Source organism: Ammospiza caudacuta, chromosome 3, assembly GCF_027887145.1.
Source record: "Ammospiza caudacuta isolate bAmmCau1 chromosome 3, bAmmCau1.pri, whole genome shotgun sequence".
Classification (NCBI taxonomy): Eukaryota; Metazoa; Chordata; class Aves; order Passeriformes; family Passerellidae; genus Ammospiza; species Ammospiza caudacuta.
In genome coordinates, this window is record NC_080595.1 from 1,018,650 (window position 1) to 1,043,483 (window position 24,834).

The following is a 24,834-nucleotide window of genomic DNA, read 5'->3' on the forward strand; positions in this document are numbered from 1 at the left end:
TTTTGGGGAGAGAGAAATCAGTTGTTAAAAACAAGAAGCAGCATTGGAGGATTTGCTCAGTGTGACCTGGGCACAGGGTTCCCTCTCTTTTCTTCTCTTTCTGCCCAAGATCAGCTGCTCCCAACAGTGGTTGGTGCCTCCCACTAGTGAAGAGCCCACAGGTGGGCCTGTACCTACAAAAGGCTCTTTCATTCCCAAAACCACTGGCACAACGGGCAAAGAGAAGGGGTGACAGGTCAGCAGAAGATAAGGAGGTAGAAGCAGACATCTGACTGTTCTTTTTTCTACAGCAAAGTATGAAACCCCCCAGCAATATTAAAAAAGATGTTATGCACTGCTGCAAGCTCATGATTCTTATCTCTGTGTTTGTCAGGCCGTTACTTTCTACTTGGTTAAGTAAACTTTGTATTTGGTCAAGTAAACTCAGCGCACCAAAACATTGCCAAACATGGTTAGAAAGTCACAGAACCCAGTCAAAAGGCATTGTTTGAAGGGAGAAATTTAGATGGATGGCAGGATACTTGCATACAACACATCAATCAATTATGCAACCATCTGCATGACTCAGTAGATGTGAAAGATTATTCTCCTGAAGGAATGTGCTTAAAAACATATGGAACAATAATATTTCTCAGTAACTTCCCTCTACTCTGAACTCTCTCTGTCCATTTAACAAACACAAAGGTGCCACAGCACTGCTATGGACTACAGAACACTTCATTAAACCCTAATCTCTCCCAGGAAACAGCAAGAGCAGGATCACAGCCTGCAGTTGTTACACCCAGGCCTCACTTCCCACACTGAGTGACTCCTGCTATCTGTGTATGAAACTTGCTAACCTGCTATGCCCAGACCTGCAGACTGACTCTGTTGCTTCATAGAACACAATCCCATAACAAATATTCCCCTTTTTTGAAACCAAGCAAAGCACAAGAGCTGCCACCCTCCAGGTGATCACCAAGCACTGAGAGCAGCATTACTGTAGGACAGTCACACAGGGGCAGGTCGCTGGCACAGGGCCAGATCTGCAAACTGGCCCAATATTAAGATTTCAAAAGAATTTCACTCCTTTTCAGGCTCATGATGAAGTGTGTGAACTCTCCAGTGCTCAGCACCCAGTAAGAACAAACAGTCCTGTTTGTATCACTTGTACAGCAATTGGCCATTTCTCTGAGGACATTATCAAAAGCTGTTCCAGCTTTGTTCTTTTCAACAGCCTTGCTGCCTAATGGCACCAAACATTTCCTGCAAAATAAAGATAGGCTTACTTAGCTTTTCAAAATAATCAATTTGCAGAACTGGGGCAGGGAACATGTGGGATGTATTAACTTGTCCTGATTTCCAGGAGGAGCTGTCAGTCCTGTATCACAGTAGGCCATTCTCTTGCTGCAAAAGCTTTGCATTTCAGGAATTCAGAAACTGGCCTGGGGGAAAAAAGAGCTCCTTTCCTGCTGAACTCAGACATGAAAGGATCCGAGCTCAGAGGTGCCTTGCTTTCTAAAAAACCCCAAAGTTCTCTGAAATGTAAGTACATTCTGATAACTTGTGCAAGTCAGAAAAGCGAGTTTCCGTAGTCTGGCATTCTCTCTATGCAAAAGCTGTTTCTGTTACAATTACAGTTAAGAAACAAGAGCCAAGTTTGCTGACTGAAGCACAGTAGATGCTCCAGAAAAGGCTGCTTTCTGCTTAATCTCCTGACAAAGCCAGGGGATGCAGAGACTTGACATTGTTTACCATCATTACTCTTCTTCTGACTGTTCTTCAATAAACAAGAGCTCCTTTCTACAGGCAGCTGCTTCTACAGAGGCACCAAGAGCTTTAGTCATAAAACTGAATTCAACTTATGCAGAAAAATCTTTAAACTTTTCCCCTCCATTTACCTTATTTTGCAAAAGTCTTTATTCCCCCACACTCTGCCAAATTCAAGTACTGCTTCTTGGCCTCTATTTTGGCAAACATCTTGTAAGGATCCCTTAAACAATGAATAGCAAAACCACAGTTGTGGAATTAAAACACATACCAGGTAGTAAGAGGGAAGCAGCAGTGCTTGCAGAGCCTGCTTCCCAGTCAGGAATTGCTGCAAAGCTGTGGAATTTCAGTGGCATCCTGTTGTCATCTTCTCGCAGGGGTTCCATGCTGTTATCTCCTTATCACAAGAGTTCCGTACCTGCTCGGTGTTCCTCATGGGCAGCTCCTCAGAGCACTGACCCTTTCTCCTTCACACAGCAGCCACCTGACTCCAGTTCCCTTCTCACCCCCCACCCCACTCTTTATAGCACTCCTCTTCTCATTGGTTACACCTGTGGCCTGTTAAAGTCAGGCCTGCTCCTAATCTTTGATAATTGGCCCAGCTGCAACTCATTAGGGGTGAGATTACTTTCTGCACTACCTTTGTTTTCTTGTATTCTATCCCCTACAGTATCCAGGTACCTTTGGGTCTCCTAACACTATTCCTAGCACTGCAGAAGCCCTGTGCAAATACATAATGCCTTCATTATTAACACATCCAGGTCCTCGGGCAGCAATCTCTCTGCAGTGCAGTGGAGTTTTAGTCTCTATAAAACTGCAAGTAATGGTAACAATTTTCAAACTCCTAAAGGCCAAATTTTAGCTTGAAATTATGCCTCTGTTAACCTTCTGTATTTTCCTGCTTTGCTGGTTCTCCACTGTATTCCCCCTGCTGTCCTTTGTGGCAGCTCCTACATTTCAGAAAACTCAGCAGAGCTGTAACTTATTCCAGTTTTCATACCCGTCCACTGCAAATACCCTCACAAGCAAGCCTGGGCACTACTCTTAAAGCCATTGAGAGCAGACAGAAAATGCCAGGGTTTAATAAAGCAGCACAAGAAAGCCTACAACATGCAGGTGAGGACAGCAGCAGGAGCTGTAGCAGGCTGTGCACAAGGCAGCCCTGAAACCATCCCTGACACCACACTGGAAGCACGGCTTCAGCTCACACTCAGCACAAATCACAAGCAAACTGCAACCCATTGAGAAAATGGGCTTTGCTGCTCTGTGAGTTTACAAAAATGCAAACTACAACATTACAGCCTTGTTTTCTAGCAATCTGCACTCAGATGTTGCTCCTGTGACATCATTAATCTCCATGGAAACCTCAGAATAACTGTTGGCCTGAAATAGGTTCTGTAATCCCAGATCAACTCAAAAGTAGTCCAGCAGAAGATCTTGTATCTCATTTCTTTGGCTGTACATTCTTACCAGCACAGCTGAAGAGTTACAATTCCTGCAGCCACTCTGAAATAGAACTTTCATTCCTAACAATCAGAACATACATAAAGTGAACTATTTTTCCAGCTGAGGCTGAGATACAGAGATTCAAAGATTACCTACTTCTAGAATAAGATATAGACTTGAAAAAAACCCCAAATGATGTGTCTATGTGGAATTTTACAAGATGATTAAAGCTAGGAGAGCAGGCTCCTAAAATTCCTCTAGATCTCTGCACAGCATTATTCCCTACAAGAAGGGAGCAGGGCAAAGCCAAGAGATTTTTCTGAAGGTATTGATTAAAATTTCCTTTTGAGAGAAAGTGTCTATTTTAAATGCCTGTTTCAAGTGGAGTGCAACCAGATGGGTCATGTTGGGTTTTTCTTTCTCCTTCTCCACACCAACCAAGGCACTTTGTGATTATTGTCCCCAGCATGGGGTCAGCAAAGTTCCTCAGAGATGTTCTAGCCAGCTAACAGGTCCTCTGCAAATGGGTTTTGTGCCGAGTTGAACTCAGAGAGTTCACTAAATGTCAGGAAAGCTGTTTGCTTGGCAAGAAGCCCTGTGCACAAATTGGTTCTACAAGGAAAACATGCTGCCTGGATGTCTACAAATGCAGAACATGTTATACAGACATAGAAATAATCTGGCTTCTCACAGACCAAAACTAAGGAAGTAATCTGGAAATAGGGAATTTGAGACTTGCACAGTTGTGTCACACTGCACTAAAACTGGCATTATTGAATAGAATTTGGTCATTGCTATCAATTTCTAGAGCTAATTAGCAAATTGCTGTATAAATTTTTCTGAGATGCAAGAAATAAAGAGGCAAAAGAAAACAATGGGGGGGAATTAAAATAGTACATGAAGATTTGTACCCATTCATTTTCAACAGTATTGAAAAGAGTAGCCTCCACCTAGAGCTGCAAGAACTTAAGATATCTCCAGAAAAATAACAGAAAAAAAAAAGGAAAAAAATCTTGAATTCCTCAGATCTGATCTTCCCAACTTTTAACTCTCGCATGTCATTCCATGATCACAATTTAACTCTATTGTGGCAGAAACCTTCTTTTATTGCATATTTGTCCACTTTCAAAGCTAATAAAGTCCTGGGGCTCTCTGTATGGCTGGGTTAATTTATCTACTGCTGTCCTATGGTAGAACAGAAATTTCTTAGCATGGGGTTGCTGACAGTCTCACCAGCTTCAGTAACACTGCTGATGGCAAATATCACCCAGGTACACTGTTGAGTCTGGGGTTTTTGTTTGGTTGCATGTTTTATCTCAGCAGCATACAGATGTGTGCTAGGCAGAACTGGCTGAGGAATTATTGATGCCATCTACACTGAATTTAAGAGTTCAATAGTTAATGAGTTAGCTGCTAAGTGAATCTCCAGAGGTCCACAGTGCAGAGAAGTCCCCATCAGTTCCTAAGGGGATACAAACACCTCCTGGACTGGCCCTTCAGGCAGTACCTTAGTGTTCAAAGCCAACACTGACTTGGACCCTTCTCCAAGCAGCAGGCAGAATTAGCAAGGCAGCTGTGTGAGGTTAAAATTTCACCAAGGTGGCATCCTGGTTACTGAGGTCCTGGGAAAGAGGATTGATGACTGAACTCCAACCCATCTGAACCCAAAGCCTGAGCGGTGCCAGCCTTCCAAGCACGTGGCACAGCAGGCTCTCACTGTGGGGCACAAAACACACTCCCTGGCCTGTGTCACTGTTCACTGCAGGGAGAGAGCCAGCAGGATGCCAGCAGGCAGAGCCTGTCTGATACAACAGGAGGGGAAGCAAATGTTTGACATCTTTGGCTCCCCCTGCGAGCCCCTTGTAGCCTGGTGTGTGCTGTGCCTGCTCTCACTGGCTGACAATGGAGCAGCACCTGCAGTCTGGATTACTGCCTCAAAAGGAGGGCCAGCACTTGGAGAAGCAGTCAAAGACTCTTCTAGCAATGGCAGCCACGAGGTGAGCCCAGGGGACCAGACCAAGCATGTAACTACACTGTTAGTTGTCAGAATATTCTTCTGCAGTTTGCTTCTCAGGAGCTTGGAGCCATAAGCAGCATTTTGGTGTTAAATGCTTTTCTTGGTGTGGTCTCACTGTATCATCAACTGTGTTAAATTCATAAGAGCAAGCTGTAAATAACAGGAAGCCAAGCTGACAGATAGCTAATCTAATGTGCTAACCCTGACTAAAATTCCAGCCCTGGAAGCCAGGCAGGGGTGTCCAAGGAGAGACAGCAGGATTGCTGCCCACGCCTGTCTCTGTGCATTTCCTTCCAGGTCTCCACTTTTATGATGGCCTCAGAACTTTGGAATCACTGTGCAACATGAGAACACAAAACCTTCCAACCACACAAGAATGACTCAGTAAATTAGCTTAGAGCTAAAGCAATAAATTGCTGCTTGTGGGGGATTTTTCTCCCTAATTCTGAAAGTCTGGCTCACCTTCCTTTTCTCTGGCTCCTGCCTCTAGGAGTAAGTTATGAAGCCCTAATAATCCTGCTGCTTGCATGAAGGGGAAATTGCTTGGTTCTTTCTCCCCAAAGAGGCTTTTATGAAACATTCAGACTTCACCAGCTCAGCAAACAGAATACAAAACACTGCCCGCAGCAGAGAACATCAAGGTATAAAATACTTGAAGAACAAAATGAAAAGGCAAGTAATTTCTTTTTTTTAAACTGATGTTAGGTTTCACAAAGGGGGTCCTCAAGTTTTTGTAGAAGACAGGATGTCCTGGTTGCTTCTGTTAATTATCTTCTCCACAATAAAGTGTCTCCTCTGATCTTAGAACAATTAACTCTAACAAACAGAAGCAGCAGGGACAAAAAGCAAAGAAAGAAAGAAATCCACAAAAGACAGCTGAACTTCCAAGCATTTATGGAACAGACTGAGGACCAAAAGAGGCAACATCTGACAAAGGTGACATATTATCCTTGAGAGGCAAAAGCTCAGGCTGTACCAGCAGCCTGATGTTGCAAAGCAGCTCCCACTGAAGCAGCAGCAAGTACCAAAACAAGGAGTTTATTAATTGCTGTGAAGTCACTGTGTCATTTTGTTATACAAAAAGCACCAGACACAGCAGCAGCTGAAATGTTTTAAATGAAGCCCAAATTTTTTAGAAATTGCTTATTGAATTTGAACTCTCAATCTCAGTATTTCCAGTAAGTTCCTATGCTAAACGGATCTCATCCACTGTGCAACCTTGTGCGCATTAATTAAAATAGCAAAGTTCTCTAATACCTGTTATTTCAAGGACCTCTGTTGTCATCTCATTGCAAAAGTTCCATACCTTCTCGGTGATGTCTCATGGGCATCTCCTTGCAGCACTGACTCCTTCTTCCGCACAGCACAGCCACCACACTGCAGCCCTCCCCTCAGCCAGCTCACCCACTCTTTTGTAGCACTCTTCCTCTTACTGGGCACAGCTGTGGCCTGCTAAGGGCAGGCCTGTTCCTGATTTTGGGGATTGGTACAGCTGCAACTCCTCAGGTGTGAGACTGCCTTCTGCACTGTCTGTATTCTCTTACATTCTATCCCCCCACAACCTCAAGTGCAGCTTTTACTTTCAGGACTGCTGTGAGAAAAGCTGGACTCTAAGAGAGGATCAAACAAGCTTCCAAGCTGTATACAAAATATGAAAAGTCAGCAAGGCCATCACAAGGTTTAATTCCAGAAAGCAAATGCAGCTGATGAAGATGAGCCTTGATGGGTCACAGAATCTTGTTACAGGTCAAACAGTGAGCTCCAGTGCTGAAGTTTGGATTGGTTTAAAATTCATGCTTATCTATACTTCTTAAAGAACACCTTAAAACTAAGTCCAAGCACAAGCTAATCATTTTTGGCATTTTGAAGCTTCAACAACTGGAGACTCATTTTCTTTTAGGATACACACACACACACAAGCATCCATGTGCACCAAACCACCACTGCAAATGCCTTCTGAACTCCAGGACAGCCTGGATGTTACTGCTCTGTCATAGCCAAATGCTTCATTATCCACTTGGTTTCTGAGCAGCATGTATTCTCCTTGGCCTCATATGAATGCCAGAAATTACTTGTGTTGCTGTTTGTCAGTTGCCATGCTTTGTCAACTATTTCACCCTTTGGGAATACAAAATCCACCCACAATTTCTCAGGTTTGCATTAGTTAAGTTCTGCCCAGCACTAGCTTTATTTTCAGGAAAACAGCAATATTTTTCAAGAATTCTAATCACTGGTTATAGCTAGTAACAAACAGATTCAGTTTAGGGATAATCAGTGTCACTTGAATGACAAGCCAGGACAGAGGGGAAAGCCAAGACACAGCAATATCTGTATATATATATCTGTATCTATATATATCTGGTATATCCATGGAGAATATGGAGCTGAGGATGTGAGATGAGACAGTGGGAGTTGTCTGGCCTGGAGCTAAACCCATTTGATGGGTGAGCAAGGCAGTTCCAGGTAATCCCTGTACAAGGCAGTACTCCCTCCTCCCTCACTGTCTATATGAGGAATTTTCTGGATAGCACAGACTGCAGAGAAAAAGACTGAAACATTCTCAGCTGCCCTCTTAGACTCCCTGGGGTCATCCAGAGCCCTGGTGACACTGGCCCAGGAGATGACAGCTTTTAGGCAGACTGGCCACTCAGCAGTGATTGCCACAGCTCATCTCTGAACCTCACCCTCATTTCCCAGAAGAATTCAGCACATTAGAGACCCACAAGGCACAGAGAGCCAGTAAGGAGCAAGACATCCAGAGCTGTACCTGGAGTTGTTTAGGGGAATATTTCCTTTCCACTGGGCTTGAAAAATTGGATTTTCTGGATGAAAAACAAGTACTTTTAAGTGTGGGCCACTGACTCCAGTATTTGTTATCAGCCTGAAGGCTTTGCAGCAGTTTCATCAGTTGCCAGTGTTGTGTGACACTCGTCCATGGCAACAGAGTTCAGAATTCAGTCATGAAGAAGTCTCCCATTTAGTGAGAACAAGGAATGCCCCATCTCCAAATTCCCCAAACACCAGTTTCCCAGCAGCAACAACCCGTGCTCCCCACTGTTCCCCAAGCTTTCTCCTCAGTTATAAAGGTGTTTCTTTTGAGTCCTGGCTGCCTTAAGCCATTGGATCAGGTAACAAAGACTTCAGTGGCACTCCCAGCTCGCTGACCTCCCCTCCAACACCAGCAAGTTGTTCCTGTCTACAACAGACAGGATACTCAGGCAGTGACTACACTACAGCACAAAAAATGTGTCTTTCCCTTTGTTCTGAAGGACAACACTGGCTCCTGATGAGGTTCACAGCCTCATTTCCACAGAAACGGTGCTAGGCTGACATTATAAAACACTGTAAGCCAATACTGCTGGGAAACACATGAGCCCTACAAACTACATACTGAAGTCTCTGATACGCCTAAAGGGTTTCAGCATACCAAGTACAGGACAATATATGAGTGATATCCCCATATATGTGTGTGTGCACAGCTGGTCACAATAGTGGACTGAGAGTTCAAACTGATGCATCAAGAGAGAGACAGGCTCCATTAGCAGCACATCTGCAAATGGCACTCAGCTGTGATTTCTAGTTTAGGAGTGAGCAACTTACATAGGAGTTCTGTGCTGGGTGGACAATCAGTGGTCTAACTGGACTGCTTTGCTGGGAAACTCTTCCTTCTGTGAAGCAACAAAACAAGATGGTCAGTCTGAGACCTGTGTTATCTGCTAGATCTCACTATTGCAAAAACACCCTTCCCATGGCCCACAAAGTGCAGTACCCAGACAAACACTGCAGAACAGGACTGGGTTCTGCCACTGCTAAATCCTTCCTGGGAAATGTTCTGCACGCAGAACGATGGACTGTGGCTGGGAGTGCTGGAAGCTCTGGATGAAGCATTTCATTCCCCACCGCAGCACACCAGGACAGCTTTTAACATTCATAAAGCATCCTGAATGATTAATAATCATCACAAAGGAGCAGCTGAACAGTGCTGCCACATTTATCTCTTCCCAGAATAAACGCTAGCTGATTTTAATTGTGTTTCGTGTCTTCCTTAGACGAGCAACATAAACTTGGGAAGATTTCACTCCAGAATGAGTAACAGACAAGCTCCAGTAGCAAGGGAGTGTTATCCCAGGAGTACAGCATGACAGCTACAAAGCACGAGGCTAACGATGCCCCATCCATTCCTAAGGTTTCTGAACATCCCACCTGCCCTGGGGCCAGGTGCACCCTGCTGCAGCTCAGATGTTTAGCAAGGACACGTGGGTACCAGTGCCAGGCCATCCTGGCTGGCATCGTACCAAAACACAGCCAAAGTCATTGCACACGCCAAAGGGCTCGTGGGAACGGCTGCCAGGGATGCACTGCTAAACCGGGGCTCCTTGGGAGCACTGAGAAAACACTTTCTGCACAAGAGCCTCAAAACTGGGCCTTGCTCACAGGAAAGAGACTTTATATGAGCCACTGAAGAAGGATAATGAGGCAGCTCATCGGGGGGCATCTTGTGCTGCAAGAGGCCACAAAAAGAGTATAAAGGTCTTGAGTGGAGAATGGGAAAAATGAACAACAAAGGGTTGGGGCCTGGGCTGGACAGGAGTGAGAGTGTGTTACTTATTAGCAAGAGAAACAGAGCAAGGGCATCAGGAATCACAGTGCAGGGCACTGAAGTACAAAAGGCAAGCTGATGTTTGATGTACAAGGAGCCAGGAGAGACAGAGGCTAAAACCCATGTAACTATTTCAGCTTGGTGAAGTAAGACTGCAATTAACAAGGCAAGTTTGCTACAGTCAGAACAACATAACAATGAGATGTGTGCACAGATAAGAAGACTTTTCCAGCAGATGTTCCCCATCTGCCATGCACTCCCCTCAAGCAGCAGTCTTCAGCCTGCGATCCAAAGAGAGCTGAGTAACAAATAAAATTGTCACTCAGTGTCCTGGGGCTGCTCACAGCACTCACAGTAAATCACAGGCAAGAGGAAAGCAGCAGAGAAGTTTGGGGATGAACAAGGAGGACAAAGAAGGTACTGAAGTCCAAGAGTGCACAAAAGGTGAAATCAGCTGTTTGCTGTGTGTGTGTTTAGGAGAAAACTGAAGATTAAATAACACCAAGTGCACCAACAGTAGATGGAGCTGTGAGATAAGAGGAAAAAAATAACCTTTAAAGGGCTAATTAAAATAACAATTGTGAAAATGAAGCCATAAAGCCTTTCTTCACCCCCCAGAGCTGAGTGTGGAGCAGTATGACAGCCATGCCATGGCAGCAGAAGGAGCTGCAGCACCTTGTCACTCTTCCCTGCCCTTAGCTAAGACAACACTGCCCACACTGGCACAGGTGGAATCCCTGCCAGCTTGCTGCCAGCCATCTGCCAAGCACCAGGCACAGGCAAACTCAAGCTGATCTAAATCTCATCAAGTGGTTGCTCCCACTCCCCACACTTTGCATTCTGCTTTACATTCTAACACCACCTGAATTTTTTCACAGAAGCACAGACAAAACTTGTAACCTGTTTTCTGGGTTATTTTTTTTTTGACAGAATTAGTTCTCAGAAGCCTGTTGACCTCTGGAAAGAACAAGCAATACTGTGAGATAAGGGCTAAGGAACACTAGTGATGTATAAAAAGATCTGCAGAGACAACTGGCATTACTCATTGCCATGAGGAACTGTGTAAATGGACTTCACCAACACAAGCCCCCCTCATTTCCAGAATCCAAACAAAGCTGGACAACTCTGGTAACTCCAGGTGGAACTATGAATTTGACTTAAAACTTTTCTGTAAACAGGAAAAAACCCAGCCCCGGTCCTGCATTAGGCAGCATGCAGTGAGCCTGTCAAGCATCAGAACAGCTTCATCTGTCAGGGATCTTAAGAACTGCTCTAGAACAGGCTTGGACACCTCGTTCTTCTGTGAACATCCTCTGAGGAAGTGAGTTCAGCCTTTTCTGAAATTGAGGCACAAAAATGGAATAGCTTCTAGCCCTGCTCACTGAAGAAAGATCCCAGCCACATTCCTGTGAGAACAAGCAACAAAAGGGACATTTGATATAAACTTTAATTCTTTCTTCCTCCCACAACTTCACAAGTCATCTCCAGTCACCTTTTTACAAGGAAAGATCTGGAACCTCCAATGCAATGCTGCAAATCTTTTTGGAGCAAGACCACACACATGATAAGTGACATTATCAGAGCTATTTTTCAGAGACCTGGAAAAGAGCCTATGTCCAAAAACTTAATGGCTGGTCTCAGCAGTCAGCCTGATAAAAGATACCATCTGCTTTTACCAGTCTTGCTTCTTAACTTGGGGGGGGGGGAAGGGAAAAAAAAAAAAGAATATTTTATATCTAAGCAGCTGATTGGCAACATTTACTAACAATTCACAAGAGGTGGCACTGAGGCCTAACTCCATCACATGGTGCTAACTGGAGTCCAGGGCCTCCTTAAGTTATCAAATGGATGGTCAGGTGGGAATTCTGTGCATACTTACAGGATAATACATGGAAGTATATTATTAATTTTATCAACAATAACAGGCTAGAAGCCCAGGGTGAGTTTCAGTTTGCAGCCACAGAAATGAGTGTACAGTCACACAGCTGGCCTGCTGCACATCAGGCAAGCCATTTCTCTCAGTTTTGTGAAGCTGAGCTTTGAACCATGTTCTGCAATTATAAATCACCACACTGAAACCTGCTGATTACACCACGCATGCAGGACTCAACTAATTTCCAGACACAGTGGAAAGCACAGAATGGTTCTGGGGCCCTTCAGACTATTAAGATGTATGCTAATTAGTTGCTACTTGATAGTAACATATAGCTAGATGTAAACTACATCATGGAAGAGCTGTTGTCTACATCTAGCTATGTGTTATTTGTTACTTAAAACAATTTTACATATTATTACTTTGCTATTTAATACTTTGTTATTTAAAACAATTTTACATATTATCTTTTTCAAATCAGCATCACAGCAAAGCCACAAATGACACCAACAATCATGTTGATGGCAGGGGAAAAACCAAACTAGGGAAGAAGCCCAGCTACCAGTGGCAGCCAGTGCTTGCAGCGTGGCAGCTGAGCAGCAGAGGGGCTGGGGCAGCACAGGACCCATCCCCAGTCCCAGCTGAGCCTGCCCTGCTGGGCACAGAGCAAACCCCTCTCACCACTGCGGCACCAGGGACAACACACACCCCTCTGCTCTGATTCCACCTCTGACACAAAGCTGAAGCCAAGTTAAAAACCCACCTGGAGCAGAGGCAGAGCTGCCCCTGAGACGTCCTGATCCCTGCACTGTGCACTCAGGGGCCTGGGCAGCACAGGGACACAGCCACAAAGGGGCTCTGCACACACAGCCGCCACCTGCACGGCACTGCCACCTGCACTGCCCTGCCCTGCCAGGAAAAGGAGCCCCCAGGGAGGGGACAGCAAACATTTTCTGTTTGTTCTAAAAAACTCAAACACTCAATTGCTGTAAGAGAACACAATAAAGATATAGTGGAGCAGGATTTAGATCTAGCAACTGCCCAAGCCAAGAATACAGAATCTCTCTGCTGTACAGCTGTACAGTATGCTAAAAATTGAAATATTTCATTCTTGCTGTAGTAAAATAATATTTGTGATTGGAAACTCTGCAGCAGCAATCCAGGCAGAGCAGTAATTTCTGCCTTAACACAAGGACTGCTGGACCATTTGGAAGATAAATAAGAAGGCCAGCATTCACCTGGGGATCCAGCAAACAGGGAGAGGGAAGAGCAGTACTGTGGTTCTTTTCTTGGAGAGTTGTCTGGTAGTGCCTCTGGCCAAATCACATGGATCAATCTGTCCTAATTCTGGCAGCAGGAAGAACACATGTTCTTAGAGACATTCCTAAAAATCCCACAGCAAAAAGAGTAGGGGAAATGGGGGTTTGTCCATCCAAGAGCAAACACCTGCACGAGGGCCTTCAAACCATACACATGGATCACACAAGGATTGCAGAAATTACACAGGGACTACAATTTAAGCTGACCATTGCAATTTCCCAGTGGCAAACACAGTTTACAATGTCTTTATTTTATTTTAACAGGGAAAAAAAAAACCCAACCAAAGCTTGCCTCTTTCCTTCTTTTTTCTTATGGGTTCAGTGATGAGGGTTAAGGTTTGGATTGACAAACAGAAACATGAGCACAGCTGAGGGAATAGCAAACTTAGAAAGCTACAAAAACTTCATACCCAGAGCAATACAGCAGGGATCTGCATCCTCACACTTCTATTTCATGCAATTTGTTTTTGTCTTCACTGCTGCTTTATGTGTGCTTTAATTGCACCATGCTAACAAGCAGCTGACATTTGATGTGTTGGAATAAGGGATTAACACTTTAAGGGATGTAAAGGCTGTGATTTCAAGCTGCTTTTGTAAGGAACATTACTGTCCACAGAGGGTTGTAAGGGAACCAGTAAAAGCCATGTCCAGATGATGTGGGGCAGCGGGTATTCCAAATTTTGAGATTCTGTATCTGATAAGATTTTGATTGTGTTGAAATGACAGTTACACATCACTTCTCTTTCCCACAGCACTCAATCTTTGATATTATTTCCTCTGTTCAAGCTGGAATATTAAATGAAGATTTCCAAACCTCCAAAGCCATTTCACGAAGGAAAAAAAAATAAATCAATACATACCCATACCCCAGCTGCAGAGACATGCGGAATGCTCTAACAGAAGCCTGTGGTTGCCACAGAAAACAAACAAAAACTTTCTGTAAAACAGGCTGTGGCAGGAACAGAGGGAAAATCCTTTGGTCACAGCAGTAACAGGCTCATTCACCCTGGGGGCAGCCTCTGCTTCGGAGGCACCCCCGGCTCCTTCCCCAGCACCCAGGAGGGATAAAACCCTTCCCCTGCAGAGCAGGAGCGCGGCAATGGCTGCAGCAAGACAAGCGGCCCCGAGAGGGGCTGAGCTGCCCTGTGCCTGCCTTCCCCACGCCAGGAGGTGCCAGCAGGGAGGTGCCAGCCTCTCCCCATGGCTGCCAAGCGGAGCGGGCTCAGGGATGTCCCTCCCCGGGTGCCACACCTGGGAAACTGCGAAAGAACAACACACAGGGACCCGGCCGGGAGCTCCCAGGGCGGGGAATAAACACAGGGAACAGGAACCAACTGCTACAGCCCAGCCAGGCTGCAGGCAGGGAAAACGGGACAGAAACAGCAAAGAAATTGAGTTATCCTTGGTGAGGGAGGGCTGCACGCTCTCAGCAGCGCAGTTCTGGGAACGATGGCAAAGAAAAAGTAACAAGGAGAAATACCAGGTGATGATTGCCAAAACTTCCGTCTTGTGTTCTTAAGCATTAAACCTGAAACCTGTCAATGGTGGCCCCAGCATGGCAATAGAATAATCAATGACAATTTTTTGCTGGGGACAGTTTGGCAGTATAAAAAGGTTGTGACAATATAGTCAAGGATGTCCTCACAATAATTAAATTTACATTTACTATCTGTTATTTCCTTTTTCTTCATAAAACTCTGATCAAAACAGATTTTCCCCTCCATATCTTTCCCACCACTGATATAAATGAAAAAAAGAATAGAGTGACTCATTACAACGGATTTGAAGCATAATAAAGGATTTTGGAGGGTTGCATGTGTCCATTTTTGCCCTTTAAAACCACTTAAGTGATGATTTACTTAAGTCAACTTGAAGTTTGTTGCTGGCCCAGTGCTGAAGGGTCAGCAGTGCCAGGAGAATCCACACTTGTGCATGTACAGGCACGTAGTGCTGTCCTATTTATACTTTTATTTTAATTCTGTTGGTCCAAAATGCATCTGCAGCAACACAGCACTCATGGAACTCGCTAAACTTTCTGCTGTTTCCCATTTTCAAAAGCATTCCTGTTGGAGCTCATACATGATAGATGAGCTTTGAATATTTTCGCATCATTTGAATGGTAATGGTTTCAGCACTGGAAACTTTTTATCCAGAGAAAAGTTCATGAACACACACAAATATTCATGATCTCACCATGGTCAAGTGATCCTGGTTAGAGCTGAATAAAAACATACAGATATTTAACACAGGACTGGAGTAAAGAAATTCCAATCTTAAAATATCAAGTTAAGCATTTCCAAAAATAATGCCAAAATATTCCAAAACTATGATGACATGTTCAATTTGATGCATTTAGAGATGTAGTAGATAATAACACTAAATAAACCAAGAGGAATAATGTATAAAGGAAATATTCAAACTTGCAGAGACAAGCACATACCTTCATCCAAGTGGTTGGACTATACGAGTAAACAGTTGAAATTTGGATTCCATTTAATAAGACAGTTTTGGCAAAGATTTTAATGCATCATCTAAATCTTCTAATCAATTTCAGTGTATAAATTATGTCTCAAATTTTATGCCAACCCATCAGGTTATTTGGTAATATGTCATATTTCGTAATATATAATTTTGTAATGATTTCTAATTAAACATCACATAAAACTTTATGGATAATTCTTTTTTACAGTGATTTTCTCTGAAGTTTAATATTAAGCATCACCCAACATCACGATAATTTTTAAAAAGGGTAGATTGTCAACTATTTCTTACTGACTTACACTGGAAAAGAAAAATAAAAACGGATCATTCCAGAGCATCCCGCATTGAAATTATGTTGTCAGTTCAGCGTGTTCTCAAAACAAAGCCTTACACAAGAATTTCAATGAGGACTTCTAGCAGGACCACTTGGAGGTTGTGTAAAGTTGCACCCCAATACAGGAATCTTGATCTTTTCATCTTGCACATATTGAATCCTGTGGTTGTGCTCACTTCAGTGTGCTTGCCATGGAAAAACTGTAAGGAAGTTGTAAGGACAAAGTGTATACTTTTCAAAGTAAATTTGCTATCATTCTGACAAAAAAAAAATCTCCACTTGAAACAGCTCGACAGCAACAATTTGGGTTTTTATTTTACTTATAAAAATACAGGCAATAGTCTGCATGGGCACTTTATAGCCTCCTTGAAACCTAAATCTCCTGAAGCTATGAATACATTCTTTCCACAGAAAGATGGGTCTCTTCAGACATTCCTAGAATTCCCCATGATCATTACTGACAGAGGGACTATTCACGGGGATCTTATCACTTACTCCCACATATCAGAGCAGTCCAAAGAGTGCTGCAGGGCAGGCAGGTGGAATGCCAGTGATTTCATCTGGCCTGCCCTGGGCCTGAGCACAGAGCTGCTGCAATGAGCTCAGGGAGAGCACATGAGAGAATCCCCAGCTCTGCTGTGCTCCCAGAGCACCACAAAGCCAGTTGCATCAGTTTGCTGGTTCCAAGCCATCCAAATCTCACTCTGATCTCCTATGTATGCCAAAAATGAGGAATACAGCACAAGAAAGCACTGAATTCATATTTGTCACTGTCTGCAACAGATGGATGGTGAGAGCTTAAAAACCTCAGCTGAGCTGCAGAATCACAAGCAGCTTTTTAGGGCTGAGCTCTGAGCTTCTTGTGGCCATGCTGAACTGCCCAGCAGGAAACAGTCAATACTTGTTCACTCCCTGCTGTCCCCAGACTGCACAAGACTCCAGTGACAACTTGCATTCCTGCTTTTTCCAGGCTGAGATTTCTCCCAAGGACACCATTTTTTTTGGAAGAATAGTCCTTATGCATCAGGCAACGAGTATGATTTTGAAATTGATGTGAATTCTATCACTAACTTAGGAAGAACTAGGATTTAATCCAAAGAATGCAACCATATGCTATTTAACATTATTGTAATGTAAACTGTGATGTGAAATACAGCCTGACTGCTAAAAGAACCAGAAAATTGTCTAGAAGCTTTCTGGTTCACCATATTTCCTAAATTTGTCTGCTATAAACTCCAGCTCAGTTTTTTTGTCAATTCCCTGCAAAAGACCATTTTTATTTAAAAAAAAACATAAAATTAAAAGGCTTGAAAGTCTAGTAAGTTGTTTCACCATACAAAACCAGGAACATTCCTATGTATAAATTTTCCCCAGTAGTGCATCTGGCTGATGTCAGGTTATCAAAATGATTGACTTGATGAAGTCTGGAAATAGGAGCGACAGGAAATTATAGGAAGAATGGATTTTTGACACCTTAAAGACAGAGCTTGTTGGCTGAAAGCATCTGATCATGACTATACTGACCCACCTGCAAAGAGGCAGCAAGCACAGCTCTCCTTCCTATGCTGGGGAGAGGAAAGATGCTTTGAAAGAGGAGAAAAGGGAATTGCCCCAGGACTAGACCTGAGAATCCCACAGCAGACATCCAGGGCCTCCTGGCCAGCACCAGGCCTCACCTAGGCAGCTGAGATTGCCAATGTGATTAGCTCAGAGCAGATTTAATCCAGAGCTTTCCCTGGCTGCACAGCGGAGCCTGTCTGGATTCACAGGCTCCATGGGATTGCCTTCCCTACAGCACACACACAAATGTCATTTACAGTGGAGATTCCTCACACAGGAACTCCCCACTCTTAGAGGGATACCTCTCCCCATTCACACAAATCTCTGGGGTTGGCTTCCAGGAAATTTTGAACAAGGAATTTTGAAGAGGGGATGCTTTACCAGATTCTGGCACAGCTACGTGCTTTGGATGCAAAATTTCTGTTCCTGGCATTTATTAAAAGGTTCTTCAACACCTCATAGCTTTTCTGTGGGTATTTGAACCACTCTGCTCATTTTAAGAGCACTGTGAGCCACTGGAACAAGCAGCCCAGGGAAGCTGTGGCTGCCCCATCCCTGGAAGGGCTTAAAACCAGGTTGGATTGAGCTCTGATCAAGCTGGTCTAGCGAAATTCCAACCCTCTCCATGGCAGAGGGTTGGAATCTTTAAGGTCCCTTCCCACCCAGGCCACTCTATGATACATTTAACTCTAGAGGTTAAATTAAAAAAAAAAAAGTATAATTTCATTACATTTCATCGCATTTCTGACAGTCTGTGCAGTTCTATGGCAATTTTTTTTTTCAGCAGTGAAGAGTAAGAATTTACAGAAAACAAGCCTCCTAAATCCTTTAGTATTCCAATTTTCTACACTGTAACAGGCTGTGGCATAAGTCTCTGGCAAAGAAAGCCAACAAATGCTCTGCCAAAAAGTCAGAACCTGTTACATGCATAATCAACTAAAAAGATTATGCAAGCTAGTATCTGACACATAAGACATCCTCCAAGTGTACTTCTGAATTAAAACAGTGCTTTATATGAATCCCTGTGTGTTAGGCTAGTTTTGCCTCTATTTGTGTATGTGTGCCCATCTTATCTGCAGTGCTACAAAACAGAAGTGGATAAACAAATGGTTCACAACTGATGAACACGACTCAACTGGTGAAGGGTTTATCTCATTTATGTTTCCAAAGGAAAGTGTCTCACTCGTGCCCCAGCTGCATTAACCATAATTTAACATAAATCATGCAGGCAGCCTCTAAGTCAATGAACCAAGCTCATGATTTAACCCTTCTCCCTTAATTAGAAAGGCTGTTAATTCAGGAGGATATCACTGACTTAGAATCTGATGCATTTCAAATAAAACAGTAACAGTCACATCATTATAGCTTCAATCTATCCAGCTGCTGGCTGATTTTTATGGGTTTTTTTCCAATGTCTTGTGCTGTGCCTGCATGCTACTGCACGAGTGGAAGAAAATTCCACTGTCACTCCCATAAATGTTCTCCAGTTAAAAATAAATCAGACAAATAAATAACAAAAGTGACCAAGAGTGCAGCTTCACACAGTGAAACTGCTCATAAAGGAGCTGATAGGTCCTAAGTGACTGAATGCAGATAAGAGACCTCAAAAATAATGTAAGCCACTGTGAAGGTAAAAATCTGTACTCACTGGGAGTTTTCTTTTCTGCTGTCTTTCAATTTCAGCACATTAATGCTAGTCCAGGAGTGCCGGAAACAACCTTAAAACCTTTGAGATATCTCAGATATTCTGAAGGATGCAAAAAGAGTCTGATAACAAGGAAAGTGTCATAGATGTTAAAATACTTCTTCAAAGAAGGTAAATATTCCTTTGCTGCTTTTATTTCTCAAATATTATAGTTTTTTCCACCTTGAAGCCTGACCTGGAGTGGAAGATTGATTTACCTTAGCCGTATCTGTTTTGCATCATTGAGATACAAAGAACATATCCTGTTGTAGAGCAGATAAATCAACGCTTACTAAGATGGCTGCTTTCACCCTTGGGCTTGTACTGCTTCAATTGCATTAGCCGGTAAAATAAATAAACATGTTCCAATATTAACTGGCAAAATCAGAATCAACACACTATGAATTCAGGTGAGAGTTCACTCCTAACTATCAAACCCTACAGAAACTAAATTTGAAAGAATATTTCTTACCCAAACAAGTCTGGAGTTGCACAAATCCCTCTATTGAGCCATTAATGATGTGAATTAGTGCCTGGCTAAGGTTTGCGGGTGTGCTCACTCAGTGTTGAGGTAATTCAAACCCAGCTCCTGTGGGATGGACACGATCACCCTGAGAAGGGCAGGCTCTGACGGTGCTGCTCTCTCTCCCTCCCTGGGAACCAGCTCCTCCTGCTGAGGACACAGCTGCCTCACCTGGGCTTCTGGGCACCACAGGGTCTTGGAGCCCAAAGGCGTGTCCTGAGCACAGAGGAAGGGAAGAAGAGGAATCCATTGCTCCTGGCCTCCCAGGCACTGCTCAGGCTGCAGCACCTCGGCCTGTCACCAAGAACTCCAGCTGTGCATCCAGAGCCGGCCCTGCTGTGCCCGGGACTGAGCCCTGGACACAGAGGGCATGGCTCATCCATGGCACCCACCCTGCGGGCGTGCTGCTGGCCCTGCCTGCACACCTGGGAAACGACTGCGAGCACTGCCATTCTACCGCACTAACCCCCTCTACATCTCTGCACTCATTTTAAGCAAGCCAGCAGTGCTTTAACCAGGCACAGTCTCTGCATTTAAGACAGGCTAAGCCATGCCTAAAATCTGCAAGCAAAGTGCTAAATTCAAGGCAGATAAAAAAGTGATAAATACTGCCATAAATCACAGCATAATGTGAATAAATACCTGTGACTGCATCCTCACAACATCATTGTGACACTGGATCATCACTGCCTGTTGCTCCTGAACGCCACCTAACCTAGAAACCAAATTATCCACTGCTGCCTCTGCAGTTGTTTCCATTTTGCTGATCCAAGGGGAAAAAACCCAGAAAACATCCAGCCAAAATATGACAAACATAAGTTACTTGCCTTCTAATTTTGCCAAAATCTTCTAGGAAATGAAATCAGAATTCCCCGGTGCTGCATTGCGAGCGGAAATGCCACGCTCCGAGAGCACGAAACGAATGTTGCACTGCAGCTGAGCAGCACAATAAAAGCATTGTGACAAACGGCCTCAGTGCCCCACCACACTGACTCTTCTCCAGTTAGCCTTAAAAGCAGAGACAAGCCACAAGGAATAATAATATTAATTCTGCTTGACATACATTTCCTACCAGACAACAGACTACTGTGGAAGAACGCCTGGTGACAGATTTTATAGACAAACACAAACCAGCGCTGCCCAGCAGACCACCCAGATCACTGAACAGGATTCTGTTGCTCCCTGGAAACACTTGCAGATCAGATCCATTCTGGAAGCAAAATTAATACGGTTTAAATTCTGGACAGTAAATAATCCTAATCCCAGTCGGCACATAATGAGCCTATAATCTATAAAATTCTGTTTGCCCGGGGCAGGAACTGGGCCTTGAGGTGCTGTTAAAGTAAGGACAAGCATGCACAAATACTCAGTGCTCATCCTTGTGCATTATGAGTGGGACTGCACCCAGCACTCCTGTTCCTTGCTCTGTTTTTTGCTGTGACCCCGCAGTACTGGCAGCAGACCCCACCACAGCTTCCTTCCAGCACCAGTCATGCTGCCATCTCAGTTCTGATGCAGGTCCAGTCATCCCTGCGTTTACCACAGAGATGGAGTAAGCAAAATGGCCTTAAATGTCACCAGCAGCTCCACCTCTCCCTCTGGCAGCAGCAGTACTCGAATATGCCAAATGTAGAAAAAGAAAATCCACAGGAAGCAGCAAAAAGTTGATTAATTTTTAACTTGTTGAGATTTCTTTTGTCTTTGAGAAACAGAAAATAATTTGAAAACAATGCTATGTTTACAGCAGAAGTGGGAAACTATCTGCAAACACAGTCTAATCAATTTTTTCTCCTTATGTGGATATATCCTGGAGCAATGCACACATTCCCAAATCTCAAAATCCCTAACACAATAAGGCATGAGAGCACTCAGAAGAATATCCCAGCACAAGAAAATAAACATTTCTTTTTACTGATCTTAAAATATCATATCCACAAATGATGCTTTTTAGGGATGGAAGGTAGAGAAAAGCTTCTTACAAAACATTCAGTTTTATATTTATGAGAATTAATTCTGTAAAGCTCAGCTGATAAGCTCCTGTTAATTATACTGCTTTCTGTGCACGCCTTTCATCTGAGGTTCTGGAAGCACATGGAAAATGTTAATTAGGCCTCAGAACACTACTGTGAGGAAGGCAAAGCCTCCTTGCACAGAAGACAAGGCACAGAGAGCTGATGTGATTTGCCAGGGGTCACCCAAGTGCCCCGGTGCAAAAGGGCAGTGGGCAGGCAGCAGCAGAGGGGTTCCCCCCAGGTCACAGCTCAGCACCACCCCATTGCTCACCCTGTCCCTGCACAGATGTGCACTCACACGGCACAGCAGCCACCCTGTCCCTGCACAGATGTGCACTCACACGGCACAGCAGCCACCCTGTCCCTGCACAGATGTGCACTGTCACACTGCACAGCAGCCACCCTGTCCCTGCACAGATGTGCACTCACACTGCACAGCAGCCACCCTGTCCCTGCACAGATGTGCACTCACACGGCACAGCAGCCACCCTGTCCCTGCACAGATGTGCACTCACACGGCACAGCAGCCACCCTGTCCCTGCACAGATGTGCACTCACACGGCACAGCAGCCACCCTGTCCCTGCACAGATGTGCACTCACACGGCACAGCAGCCACCCTGTCCCTGCACAGATGTGCACTCACACACAGCACAGCAGCCACCCTGTCCCTGCACAGATGTGCACTCACACGGCACAGCAGCCACCCTGTCCCTGCACAGATGTGCACTGTCACACTGCACAGCAGCCACCCTGTCCCTGCACAGATGTGCACTCACACACGGCACAGCAGCCACCCTGTCCCTGCACAGATGTGCACTCACACGGCACAGCAGCCACCCTGTCCCTGCACAGATGTGCACTCACTGCACAGCAGCCACCCTGTCCCTGCACAGATGTGCACTGTCACACTGCACAGCAGCCACCCTGTCCCTGCACAGATGTGCACTCACACTGCACAGCAGCCACCCTGTCCCTGCACAGATGTGCACTCACACGGCACAGCAGCCACCCTGTCCCTGCACAGATGTGCACTCACACGGCACAGCAGCCACCCTGTCCCTGCACAGATGTGCACTCACACACGGCACAGCAGCCACCCTGTCCCTGCACAGATGTGCACTGTCACACTGCACAGCAGCCACCCTGTCCCTGCACAGATGTGCACTCACACTGCACAGCAGCCACCCTGTCCCTGCACAGATGTGCACTCACACTGCACAGCAGCCACCCTGTCCCTGCACAGATGTGCACTGTCACACTGCACAGCAGCCACCCTGTCCCTGCACAGATGTGCACTGTCACACTGCACAGCAGCCACCCTGTCCCTGCACAGATGTGCACTGTCACACTGCACAGCAGCCACCCTGTCCCTGCACAGATGTGCACTCACACTGCACAGCAGCCACCCTGTCCCTGCACAGATGTGCACTCACACTGCACAGCAGCCACCCTGTCCCTGCACAGATGTGCACTGTCACACTGCACAGCAGCCACCCTGTCCCTGCACAGATGTGCACTCACACTGCACAGCAGCCACCCTGTCCCTGCACAGATGTGCACTCACACTGCACAGCAGCCACCCTGTCCCTGCACAGATGTGCACTGTCACACTGCACAGCAGCCACCCTGTCCCTGCACAGATGTGCACTGTCACACGGCACAGCAGCCACCCTGTCCCTGCACAGATGTGCACTCACACTGCACAGCAGCCACCCTGTCCCTGCACAGATGTGCACTCACACTGCACAGCAGCCACCCTGTCCCTGCACAGATGTGCACTCACACTGCACAGCAGCCACCCTGTCCCTGCACAGATGTGCACTCACACGGCACAGCAGCCACCCTGTCCCTGCACAGATGTGCACTCACACTGCACAGCAGCCACCCAGGCTCCAGAGCTGTCCCCATGGAAGGTGCTCTTCTAGCTGGGGGCAGTGCTGTGAACTGCTCTTCTTCAAACCCAACTGCTCCACACAGACACAGCTGCTCGTTAAAGCCAAAGCAAACTCTGGCTGCTATAATTAAATGTCGTGCCTGGAAGGCTGGAATATCGTATAGTATCAAAGGTTTAGAATCTCATTTTCTGCCCTGCCTGATGACTTAAACCACCACTATAAAACTATCATGGATAAAATCTCACCTGAAGCTGATTAGATCTCTACTGATGTAATGGAGGAGTACAAGAACAATTGATTTACATTTTTCTGTGAAATATTTATTTACCTCTACTGCAGCTTTGGGTTCTGCACTGGAGCATTTTGCTTGCCAACTTCCTGTAACTTACACCCAAAACTTCAATTTCCCTCTGCCAATTGCCTGCTTCAACAAATCATAAGCATTGAAATATGCTTTCATTCGCCTAAAATGAAGACGGCAATTCAATCTGAAAGGATTCACGATAGCTGCAGTACAAAAGTGAGGTGAGAAGATGACTAAGTTGCAAAAGAGAAGCTCTATCTCATAAAAAACCACCAGAAATAAGGCCAAACATGACTGACTTTTAAAATTGCCAGCTAAAACATATTCAGCTTTCTACACAGACTTGTATTCATGTGTCTAACAGGAGAGCAGGTGAACACACCCTGTGCAATCACTGTGTGCCTATAAGTAGAATCCGATCCACTCAGACACCCCAAAATCTCCCCTTTTTCGGGGTGATGAGCACACACAGCACAAACCCCTTGCACAGCTGGGATGGAGCCTCTCCTGAAATGCTGATACTCACCAGGGATCCTGGCTGACAGCTCAGCCCTGGGGCCGAGGGTGGGCTGAAAATCACCTTCCCACTGTCAGTTTGGACTCAGCCAGCTTTAACCTGCACCTAAACCAAAACAAATTGGGAGCAACCCCTATCAGTGAGGCACCGCTACCGAAACCAGGCTACCCACGATACCCCTCACTCCTTAGGTGAGAGAAGTTCAATTGCTGAGCAGGGAACAGACCACTAAGAAATGATTCCACCTCCTGTCACATTTGGTCATAATTTCAGCTACTTCTTTAATCCCTCCTTGACAATACAAGATACATTTTTATTCATTTTAGATATCATTCCGCTGCTCCACACTAGTTATTAATTTGAAGCTCTTACATTTGGAGCCATCATTTACTGCTCAAACAGTACTTGGTGACATGCAGAGACTAAAGGGTTGTCAAACAGAATGCCACACAGTTTTCAAAAGTTAGCAAAGCATAAAAGCTTTAAGATTTAGAAATCCCAAACAACCAGCCTTGCAAA

General features: G+C 44.9%; 1 protein-coding gene across 6 annotated transcripts in view; it reads right to left on the bottom strand.

Moving 5' to 3' along the window:
• Positions 1-24,834, bottom strand: part of PLCB4 (phospholipase C beta 4) — a 176,559-nt gene that overhangs the window by 100,632 nt on the left and 51,093 nt on the right. For 5 of the 6 annotated variants that reach the window (XM_058802872.1, XM_058802870.1, XM_058802871.1 and 2 more), the window contains exon 3: positions 8,813-8,880. The exons of the other annotated variant lie outside the window; for it this stretch is intronic. The gene's annotated coding sequence lies outside the window, so the exon portion shown is untranslated. The remainder of the gene's footprint in view (positions 1-8,812; positions 8,881-24,834) is intronic. 6 annotated transcript variants of the gene reach the window in all.